Raw genomic sequence first — 9,742 nt, forward strand, 5'->3', positions numbered from 1 at the left:
AACTGAGGAAGGGAGGAAGCAGAATTAACCTTCTTGGTTTGGACCCTTCTTTGCCCCACCTCACACCATCAGGCCAGTTTTGCTCCAGCCACTCACTGCTGCTGTGACCAGATCTGTGTAGGCGTGATTCCACAGCACTGGGCCTCAGCTGCATTGTGTTTCTGTGCTTTCTGCCCTCAGCTTCTCTGAAGCCACAGTGAGAAGCACCTGTGGGAACTCACTGGCACTCATTCACGCACGTGAGCCCTGACTGTGCAAGAAATAAGCACCCCAACTGGCAATGCTCATCTCCTAGGGGATGAGAACCTGTGGATAAATGCTCCCCAATTCTGAGATGCACCCCATGAGGTCCTGTGAGATCAAACCAATGCATCAGCTCAGACTTGCACTGGATTTCCCTCCTCTGGGGCTAGCTCTCCAGTTCCTTTAGGGACCAACTCATTCCAGTTTGCTTGGGACTTCCCCAATTTTAGCACTGAAAGTCTCACACCTTGGGGAGCCCTTCAGTCCCCAGTGAACAGGGAGGACTGGTCACCCTACTGGTTCCTCACGCCTGCACCATCTCCCAGATAAACCCTTCCGAGTAAGTCCTTGTCCCAGGCTCTGTATACGGAGGGAACCCAGGCAATGACAATCCATTTGAGTCTTGTTGGGGTATCTGCCTGTCTCTGAGATCTGTTTCTAACTGATCAGAAACAAGCACATTAAGTTGCAACTGACTAAGAACGTCTATAGAGCATTGGGAAGTGAACAAGGCAGTTTCTGTTTCCTGTTACTGTGGATTACTGTTTTGTGGCTTTTGCCAGATGTTCACTGGTATGAATCCAGACAATACAGGTAGAGTCTTATTTTATGAGCCTGCCTGCAGTCAGAGCAAATGGAAGAGCTCTTGTGCTTCTGTCTCCTAGAATGAATGTTTCTAGTTTCTAGGTTAGAATTTTATCCAATTCGAACCTGGAGTGTTTTCCTTCTGTTCAAATTAAGGCCCTAGCTTAGTGAATTTTCCCTAGAGGCTCCAAGTGGCAAAACTCAGAACTAGACAGCGTTGTTTTCCCCCCAGAAACAGGGAATTACCGCCCCCTAGAGGATAAATATGTGTGTGGTGGTTCAGGGAAGCTCAAGGCAGCTGTGTTTTTATGAATGTATGGACGGTTTCTTCTCCTTAGGCGAAAAAAATGCTGCTGGTTAATCTTTAGATTGCCTAATAATTTGAAAATTTCTTCGGTTGTTTGAGTGAGAGATTTTCTCCCCCGTGTAAAGCCCAGATGAATTATGTTTAGTTGGTATAAAGTAAAGGATCAGGAGTGGGGAATTCAAGATATTGGAACCCCAATAGATATTTCAGTTTGTTTCTGAAGGATTGGTCTGGGCATACTATGGGTGACACCAAATGAGTCTGATATCAAAGGGACTTTTGAATTAATTAGGCCTGCTCTGTAGAAAATAACTTCCATACTGTCTCTCGACCTCAATGAATTTCTTATTTGTGTTGGTTTTAAGAGATACTGAGCACTTATATAAATCTAAGATAAAGGGATTCAGTGTCTCCCAAGGGGAAAAATTAAGAAATCAAGCCATACATCCAGTACTTTAAATGTGCTCGCCTTCTATGAAAGGCCCTCCAGGCTGAGAGAAAAACAAAAGAGAACCATCCAAATCGCAGAACACCATGTTTACAAGAAGACTTAAGCTGTAAATCGCACTCTGTAATTTATGTTAATACATTTAAATAGATTAAAGAAATTAGTCTTCAAAAGGATGAATCTTTGAATTTTTTTTTTTTTTTTTACCTAGAAAAAATTACTTCCAGTGGAAAAAAATGAAACTGCTCAACTGAGTATTAAAACCTTTGGGTAAAAGGTAAATTTTACATTCTTATAAGAATCAAACAAAATATATGTAAACAACCTACAAAAGAAACGCGATTGTTAATACACATTGAAACACTGTTCCTGTTTTCAGACCTCAACCCTTTCTCCAAAATGTTTTCGGGTGGGAACCCAGGAAAATCTAACTTTAGTTTAATAGCTTCATGGTTCCTGCTGAGTTACAAAATACAAAATAAATATGCAGATCAGGCCCAATGATATGCAAATTCACAGCAGGCCAAAAATTACTAGTCACAGAGATTTTAAGAAACCCTTCAGTCCTAAGACTTCTTTCTAATCAAGTTTCAGAGAATTTCACTACTCTATAAAATAAATATAAGGAAGCCCTTGATCCCCTCTGCCAAGAAGCCTGTGTGCAATCACCACCCAGGTGCTTCCTCCCAAGGTCTGTGAATTATGGGACTTCCTTTTGCTGCTCTTGCACATGACATTACCACCCAGCTTAGATTTTTTTGAAAACAAAAGGATTTAGCATAGTCTTTTTTCAGTTAGTTTGTTTGTTTATTTTGAGAGAGACACAGACAGCGCAAACTGGGGGAGGGGCAAAGAGAAAGGAGACAGAGAATCCCAAGCAGGTTCCGTGCTGGCAGCACAGAACCTGACACAGGGCTTGAACTCAGGAAAACTGTGAGATCATGACCTGAGCCAAAACTGAGAGTTGGATGCTTAACCCACAGAGCCACCTAGGGCCCCCCAATTTAGCATAGTCTTCATTTGGAATCTCCTGTTGGGAACCCCCAAGCTCCCTCATTTTCTCTCCTGAGTTCCCTTTTCTTTAAAAAACATTTTTTTAAAATGTTTATTTATTTTTGAGACAGGGAGAGATAGAGAGAGAGGCAGAGACAGGGCTCAAGTAGGGGAGGGGCAGAGAGGTGGGGAGACACAGAAACTGAAACAGGCTCCAGGCTGGGAGATGTCAGCACCGGGCCTGACATGGTGCTTGATCATGACATGAGCTGAAGTTGGATGCCTAACCGACTCTGCCACCCAGGCACCCCCAGAGTTCCCTTTTTCTAAAGTAATTTGTCCCTTGTTTAATTTTCTGGAGAATATTACAAGCAAATGACAATGTATACACAAATCACTGACATTACTCTTTAGCGTCTTAGTTTTGGACTCTTCAAGAGTGTTTTGCTTCTTATTTTGATTTGATGACCCACCTCTTTCCCAAGTCAAGGGAAACAAGCTACTGGCCTGTCTGAGAGTTCCAGATCCACCCGGACAGATTTGTGATGCTTTGGGTGCTGGAAAACACCAGGGTTAACATGCAAGCATACCCCACCCCATGGCTGCATGTGGCCACCATTTCAGCTGATAGTGATAGACTGTTAAATGCTAATAAGAAATTTCAGTCGCCTGTCTATCCTGGAGGAGCTCCTAAATGTCTGGATGAGGGCTGGAACCCTCACTCCCCTGATTTGAACAACACGTGAGCATTTTCTTTTTTTTTTTCTTTTTTTCTTTTTTTTTTTTACAAATAGTTTATTGTCAAATTAGTTTCCACATAACACTCAGTGCTCATCCCCACAAGTGTCCTCCTCCATGCCCATCCCCCTCCCCCCCACATCCATCAGTCCTCAGTTTTTGTCAGCATTCAAGAGTCTCTCATGGTTTGCCTCTCTCCCTTTCCCCCACTATTTCCGCCCTTCTTCTCCCCCTTGTTCCTCCGTCAAGTTCCTCCTAATCCTCCTATACGTGCAAACATATGATATTTGTCCTTCTCTGCCTGACTTATTTCGCTCAGCATAACACCCTCAAGGTCCATCCATGTTGCTACACATGGCCAGATTTCATTATTTCTCATTGCCATGTAGTATTCCATGGTATAGATAAACCACATCTTCTTGATCCATTCATCCGTTGATGGACACTTAGGCTCTTTCCATGTTTTAGCTATTGTGGAGAGTGCTGCTATGAACATTGGGGTACATGTGCTCCTATGCATCAGCATTTCTGTATCCCTTGGGTAAATTCCTAACAGTGCTATTGCTGGGTCATAGGAGAGTTCTATTGTTAGTTTCCTGAGGAACCTCCACACTGTTTTCCAGAGGGGCTGTACCAGTTTACATTCCCACCAACAGTGTAGGAGGGTGCCCATTTCTCCACATCCTCGCCAGCATCTAGAGTTCTCTGATTTGAACACTTGAGCATTTTCTAACCTGTACCCAAAAGGGCTCTGCGGATAGGATGCCTTCTACCTTCTCCTGCACAGACACTTTAGCCACTGTATCTCCTGAATGTTTCTTATTGTATGACTTTCTAAGGAAATATCTGAAACAATTCAGGTTGAATTCTAAGAGAGAAATGTTGCTTTCTGCTGAGTCAGTATCTGGTGTTTTAGACCAGCTTTCCCTGCAGCACAGGCAAAGGGTAAATCTTCCAAGGACAGAAGGACCTTCACTGCCCAGCTCAGTGGTGTGGATCAACTACTGATTCAGTTCCAGCCACTCTTACCCTCACCCTTGGGGAGTATCTTCTGAATGTTGGTCTTGTTTAACCAAGAATCTTGCCAGAATCGTAAATCACGGACTCTTGATCTGTGTGGGTCCCTGAGAATCCTTGTGTTATGGAGGAAGAACGTGTTCGGGATTTGAATGTGCATTTTATAAAATCCTTCTCAGTTTTGGAATTAATCTTAAGCAAGTATAACAGAAGCCCTCTCGGCCAGAGTGCGGCTGGTTGGGGCAGATGAGGCTTTGAAATCAGTGGCTGTTTGTGATTTGGAATTGGGGGAGGAAAAGAGAAAAGAAGGAAGTAACCAGGCCATCTAATCTTGCCTGTGTACATTCTTTATCAGATGGAGTTCTGTCTTATTCCTTCAGGAGATATTTTGCCACAATGTGCCTTTATCAGCTAGGACTTTACCAGGCAAAGCTCTCAAATAAACAGATATAAAATGGAAAAATAAATAAATGCAGGGAAATTAAATGCTAATGTGTTGCTTTTAATATTCTCCGTCAAGGTAAATCCTCTGATAAAATAAATTATGTTGTGAGTTTTAGCTAAAAGATGATATAGATCTTTTCCTTGATTTTACCACAGTAGGAAATGAAAATCCACACGTAGTATTTTAGTTCCTGCAAGACTTTGAATTTTTCAATCTCCCCCCAAAAGTTAAATTAAGTGGAAATTTCAAATTACCTGATTATTATTACTTATACTAATATTTAAGACTATGCAGGGGTACCTGGGTGGCTCAGACGGTTAAGGGTCCGACTTCGGGTCAGGTCATGATCTCACAGTTCATGGGTTCGAGCCCCGCGTCAGGCTTTGTGCTGAGAGCTCAGAAGCTGATTCTGTGTCTAAGTCTCTCTCTGCTCCTCCTCTGCTTGTGCTCTGTCTCTCTCTCTCAAAAATAAATAAACATTAAAATTAAAAAATAAGAGTATGTAAATGTAAACACAAGTATTCAATTAAATTATTTTAATTTTTTTATTTAATTCTTTTAAAAAAACCAATATTTTATAAATTGTTTCTTGTACTATTGGAACTTATATAATATTTATGCAATATGACACATTATGTGACTACAGTTTTCACTTAAAAGTGTATGTTTAGTAGGGGCGCCTGGGTGGCTTAGTCGGTTAAGCGTCCGACTTTCGCTTGGGTCATGATCTCGCGGTTCGTGGGTTCGAGCCCCGCGTCGGGCTCTGTGCTGACTGCCAGCTCAGAGCCTGGAGCCTGTTTCAGTCTGTGACTCCCTCTCTCTCTGACCCTCCCCTGCTCATGCTGTCTCTATCTCTCTCCTAGAAATAAATAAAACATTAAAAAAAAAAAAAAGTGTATGTTTTGTTGCCATATGTCCCTTACAAATCCTTAATCAGCCTGATTGTTCCTTAATGTTAACAGCGTATTTTCTAAAACCTGTAAAAAATTTTGAATCACAGGCAATGAAATATTAAGCTAATTAATAAGTTATCATTGTTTATCTGGAGATTTTTAAAGAAATTAAAATCCAGAGAGACAGAGAAAATAAAGCATGTGGTTATATAATCCCCAGGTGAATTTCTAACCTATGGATTATTTTCTATGTATAAAGACATTTGATCTTTGAAATATTCAAATGAAGAGGGTAAATTAATCAATGTATCATAAACTTTGCTTTATAATATTATTGCTACTATTCATTATGATTTTAAAAATAGATATTCTCATTTAAGCATATTGTTTGGTATGATTATATGTGTTTGTGTGTTTAACCTGAGACACGGGCTTACACTGGAAGGGGATCATAGCATGCCACCCCCAAACATACAACTTGGGCATAGGAATTATTTTGAGCTGAAGGCATTTGAGTTCTTGGAATCCCTTATCTGCCTAAAAGCAGAGCCTCCCAGAAGAACCCAAATTGTTATAAATTCTGTCTTGGGAACAACTCTGTATAATCTTGCAGACTTAGAAATTGGCACCACACTCAAACAGACATTATCATGAGACTATCATGTCTCTGATCTATTCTCCAAAGACTCATTTATCTTTCTCAAAAGTCATTTGTTTTTCTGTAAGTGCCCTTTCCTTTTCTTCTTCATCTACTAAGTTAGATGAACTACTTACATCTACATCAGCCCCAACGACCATTTAGGAAGTGATCCCAGAGAGCAGAAAGGGCAGGACCTGGAGAATAGAAAGAGAGCTTGATGAAATGAGTCTCAAAGTCATCTGACTGGGGGGACAAAAGGGAGACATTGGCTGAGAGTTGCCCCATGGAATTTTGACTTCTCCACCTTTCTGAGTTGCATAGGTATGAATGCAAAGTGGGTTCTCCCAGGCTTTCTGTGTCTCTGCATGCAGGGAGAGGCAGGAAGGGAGAGGCAGTGTGCACCTGAGGAGAGGTGTGTCCCAGGAGCCGGCATGGAAGCGTTCGCTGTGGATGAGACTTGAAACTGTAAGTGAAGCTGAGAGAATGTGTGGTGCAGAAAAGGTGTTCTACATAATGCACATGCATGCAGAGCAAGGCAAATTAAAGTTAATGGTTATAAAAACCCTCATGAATAGTGACTGATTGCTCAGAGTAAAGAACGGTCTTTGGCTATGCAGTCTTTTCTCAACATAAGGTAGAAAATTTTCTTGTCTTTTCTGCTCAGGTAGCAAACGTGTAGCCTTCCCTGCACCTGTACTCTCACTTCCCAAACATTTGCATTTATATCCGTCCTCATGATGTTTTTGAGTACTTCATGATTGTAGGCAATTGTGGCAAAACACCAACATTTCCCCACTAATAAAGGAACCAATATTTCTTCTGGTGCTGTTGTTACCTTCTCGTATGTCTATCATAAAATGTTGTTCCTCTGAGGGGTAACCGAATAGGCTGTAACCAATTCCTGTTCTGAGGCACGTTCGTTCTCACTTTTAATCAACTGACATCTTACGGCATCTCTTTCAGATGTTGCCTTATTCTAAGGCTCCGTACTCATAGCCTTTGGAGGGTGACTAGGACGTCTCTTTGCCCACACCATCTTCACTGCTCCCTAAATGGTTGGTTGGCAGCACCAAGTGTTTTCTCTTTCACTTTGTACCTGTCACCCCAGGCATGGCACCCACAAACACAAAGGGAATTCCAGGAACAATTAGCATGTTTGGAATGCACCAGTTTTCAGAACTTTCCAATGGTATTGTAAGAACTACATGCTTTTAAAGATTGCAGTGTGGGAAAACTTGTCAAGATGAGAAGAGCAACGCAAGACCCCCCACCCCCCGCCCCCGGCTCCCTTGGAGGATGACAATACATTTTATTCCAGTTGCTTTTATTCAAGTGAAGTGTTGACCACATGAATAGATTTTAGTAAATTTATGCACTTTTAAAGCAAGCCCAAGCACAAGATTGATATTTTGTTGGCAAAAGAGTTCTAAAGGTTTCCTAAAAGTTTATTTTTAAGCTTGGATTACCCTTGCCTATGAATAGATGCAAAGCCTATTGATTCATAGATACTTTTGTGGCTCACATTATCTGGAATCAGGGAAAGTGGTGGAACTTCAAAATGGGATTCTAAAATAGAGAAACTGGTCAGGGTTTAAGCAGAAGCTGGACGAGAGTGACTAGATGCCCTTACCATAGCTCTTACGAGCATGACATGTACCAAGGTGAAAACTGTGACTCCTTAGGTGATCCACCATTTGTGGGAGGCCTGTATAATTTCTGGTTTCTTCCCCAAGGTCACTCTGGAAGAACATTTATGGGCCAGGCGATGTTGTGTGGATTATTTTACAGCACTAATGATGTGTAACTAAGTATTCTATTCCAGGTACAACCTACCAACTGATCTCCATAGACAGAGTGATGCCAAAGCTGTTGATTAAGATTACTAAGTTTTATCAAATGAAGACTTCACTGACACTTCATTGTAAAGAACTTTATCAAGACTTGCTAAGTATTCAAATGGCTGACAGGTGCCGAGGCTTTCAGTCGTAGATCCTGCGTTCTTACTGTTAAGAAAATGTACCCCACCCATTTGACAATTTCTTGCTACGATCTCTATTTTTCTCTTAAACACTGGGACCAATGCCTTGCTTGTCATTTGGGATCCAGGGAGGTATGACAGCTTCCAGGAAATTCTTGTTTCTACAAAGAAACCTAGTTTAGAATGAAATTGGGAGACAGCAGAGGGAACTCCCAAACCTCCCTTCCTTGTCAATTGCTGGCCCAACAGGTGGATACTTCTTTACCATTCCAGCAGGAGGAATAAAGTTCCACACACACACCCCCACCCCCAACAGCGCAGCCAATGAGAGACAGTCACAATTCAGCCAATGAAAAGCCACTATATTTCGAACTCCCAGTTTACACCAATGGACTTTTGGTTTATAATAGCGAGCTCAGCAAACCTCCCCCCTTTACTCAATGAAAGTGCATTTGTTCTCTGAAAGGGTGGTATGTGTAAAATGACCCTAAAACGTGGAATGCTGGAGAAAAGGCCCACAAGTCCAGCTTGACGGGAAATGGTTTGTTAAAGGGACTCACAGACAGACGTATGTCTTGTGGAGTGGCGTGACAAGTAGAGCTCTACAGTCCCCATCTCCGGTAAGACCTGCTTTTATAGCCCTAGAGGTTGAGGAGTACGTGCTGGTAGACCGCCCAGGAGAAAATGTCTGAGAATGGTTGAGTCATAGTCATGTCTCCAAGAGCAGATCAAGGACATTATGCCCCAAGGGCGTGAGGGTGTGGTTGGATAAAAAGAAAGAATGTATGTGTGAGGTGGGGGCTACACTTAAGAAGGCTTCAGGTCACAGTGCGGTCATCATGGTGGACCTGTGCAAGATGGTGTTAGTCTGGTTCACACAGTGTTTCTCTCCTTTGTTCTGCAGCTCGCTTGTCCCAGACTACAGTTTTCTGCTATTCCTGAATATACCCATTTTTGCTAGTAAAATAACTGGCAGTTTTATCTTTAAGGTTAACACAGAGCAGCAGCCTGATCCTCTGCTCTAACCCCTGACCTGTGGCTAACTGGATATTTATATGGAAAACAAAATTTGACTCCTCCTTCAGCCATACCTCAGAATTAATTCTAGGTGGGTTGGTGACCTGTTTGTGACAAAATAGCAAGCCTCCTAGAAGATACTGTGGGGAAGGAAAAATTCTTTCTCGAGCCTTCAGGGTATCCCAGCTGGACTAAGAATTAAATTTACCTGAGACAGTTTAACAGGAAAATACCCCAAACAAGCCCAACAACCCAGTTTTATTATGTGCGTTCAGAGGCCCAATGATAACACTGAGACCTAAGGGAATGACAGAGGCAGGCAGTTTTTATACATTTTAGACTAAAAGATAATACATTTGTGAAGAATTGACAGAATAAAGAAAACAGATGTTTGGAAGCTTTAATTTATAAAGAATTCTTTTTTTTTTTAAACTTTTT

This window comes from Hyaena hyaena, unplaced genomic scaffold, assembly GCF_003009895.1.
Source record: "Hyaena hyaena isolate Hyena2069 unplaced genomic scaffold, ASM300989v1 scaffold_406, whole genome shotgun sequence".
In the NCBI taxonomy this organism is placed as follows: Eukaryota; Metazoa; Chordata; class Mammalia; order Carnivora; family Hyaenidae; genus Hyaena; species Hyaena hyaena.